At 55.0% G+C, this 2014-nt stretch overlaps 1 non-coding gene across 1 annotated transcript in view; it reads left to right on the top strand.

The window, feature by feature from the left end:
* The first annotated feature begins 506 nt into the window (after nucleotides 1-506).
* LOC124588893 overlaps nucleotides 507-2014 on the top strand; it is a 1910-nt gene continuing 402 nt past the window's right edge. The window contains exon 1 of the ribosomal RNA XR_006975822.1: nucleotides 507-2014. This exon is cut by the window's right edge and continues 402 nt beyond it. This is a non-coding gene — a ribosomal RNA (small subunit ribosomal RNA).

The raw sequence follows: 2014 nt of genomic DNA, 5'->3' as shown, positions 1-2014 counted from the left end.
GCGCTCGGCGCCGCGACGCCGTCTGCTGCTCGGTCGCCTCTGCGGTTCTCGCAGGTGGTTTGTATCGCAGCTGTGCGGACGTGTTGGCGCGTGCGCTGTGCTGGGAGAGTTCGCTTCGGCACCCAAGTGGGGCTTTTGTCCTTCTGTGGCGCTGGCGTTGGAGCTGCCGGTCACCGTAGGTGGCGCGTGTTGTCTCCCGCCGGCAATGCCACGACAGCACGCTCCCGGGCCTCTGTCGGCAGCGGCAAGCTCAGTTGGGAGCACGGGTGGTCGCACCTAAAGCGTCTACTCGCCAAACTCCGGGCGATTGCGCCTCTCTCGAACCCGACCAAGTACTTAGGACGGCGCTGCGCGCCGCCGGGACCTGAGAGGGTTTCGAGGTGTATGGTGCAGGGGAGCTCAGCCTCCTCCTGTTTGCAGAATAATTGAGCGGACGCTTGCGTGTTCGCGCGGGCCCCCGGGACACACTCCCGGGCGGCCGGCTGCTCAGCTCTAGTTGACGCAGCTCCCTGGTTGATCCTGCCAGTAGTCATATGCTTGTCTCAAAGATTAAGCCATGCATGTCTCAGTACAAGCCGCATTAAGGTGAAACCGCGAATGGCTCATTAAATCAGTTATGGTTCCTTAGATCGTACCCACGTTACTTGGATAACTGTGGTAATTCTAGAGCTAATACATGCAAACAGAGTCCCGACCAGAGATGGAAGGGACGCTTTTATTAGATCAAAACCAATCGGTCGGCTCGTCCGGTCCGTTTGCCTTGGTGACTCTGAATAACTTTGGGCTGATCGCACGGTCCTCGTACCGGCGACGCATCTTTCAAATGTCTGCCTTATCAACTGTCGATGGTAGGTTCTGCGCCTACCATGGTTGTAACGGGTAACGGGGAATCAGGGTTCGATTCCGGAGAGGGAGCCTGAGAAACGGCTACCACATCCAAGGAAGGCAGCAGGCGCGCAAATTACCCACTCCCGGCACGGGGAGGTAGTGACGAAAAATAACGATACGGGACTCATCCGAGGCCCCGTAATCGGAATGAGTACACTTTAAATCCTTTAACGAGTATCTATTGGAGGGCAAGTCTGGTGCCAGCAGCCGCGGTAATTCCAGCTCCAATAGCGTATATTAAAGTTGTTGCGGTTAAAAAGCTCGTAGTTGGATTTGTGTCCCACGCTGTTGGTTCACCGCCCGTCGGTGTTTAACTGGCATGTATCGTGGGACGTCCTGCTGGTGGGGCGAGCTGAAGGCGTGCGACGCGCCTCGTGCGTGCTCGTGCGTCCCGAGGCGGACCCCGTTGCAATCCTACCAGGGTGCTCTTGAGTGAGTGTCTCGGTGGGCCGGCACGTTTACTTTGAACAAATTAGAGTGCTTAAAGCAGGCAAGCCCGCCTGAATACTGTGTGCATGGAATAATGGAATAGGACCTCGGTTCTATTTTGTTGGTTTTCGGAACCCGAGGTAATGATTAATAGGGACAGGCGGGGGCATTCGTATTGCGACGTTAGAGGTGAAATTCTTGGATCGTCGCAAGACGAACAGAAGCGAAAGCATTTGCCAAGTATGTTTTCATTAATCAAGAACGAAAGTTAGAGGTTCGAAGGCGATCAGATACCGCCCTAGTTCTAACCATAAACGATGCCAGCCAGCGATCCGCCGCAGTTCCTCCGATGACTCGGCGGGCAGCCTCCGGGAAACCAAAGCTTTTGGGTTCCGGGGGAAGTATGGTTGCAAAGCTGAAACTTAAAGGAATTGACGGAAGGGCACCACCAGGAGTGGAGCCTGCGGCTTAATTTGACTCAACACGGGAAACCTCACCAGGCCCGGACACCGGAAGGATTGACAGATTGATAGCTCTTTCTTGATTCGGTGGGTGGTGGTGCATGGCCGTTCTTAGTTGGTGGAGCGATTTGTCTGGTTAATTCCGATAACGAACGAGACTCTAGCCTGCTAACTAGTCGCGTGACATCCTTCGTGCTGTCAGCGATTACTTTTCTTCTTAGAGGGACAGGCGGCTT

This window comes from Schistocerca americana, unplaced genomic scaffold, assembly GCF_021461395.2.
Source record: "Schistocerca americana isolate TAMUIC-IGC-003095 unplaced genomic scaffold, iqSchAmer2.1 HiC_scaffold_662, whole genome shotgun sequence".
NCBI lineage: Eukaryota > Metazoa > Arthropoda > Insecta > Orthoptera > Acrididae > Schistocerca > Schistocerca americana.
This window is presented reverse-complemented; position numbering and strand designations above follow the sequence as displayed.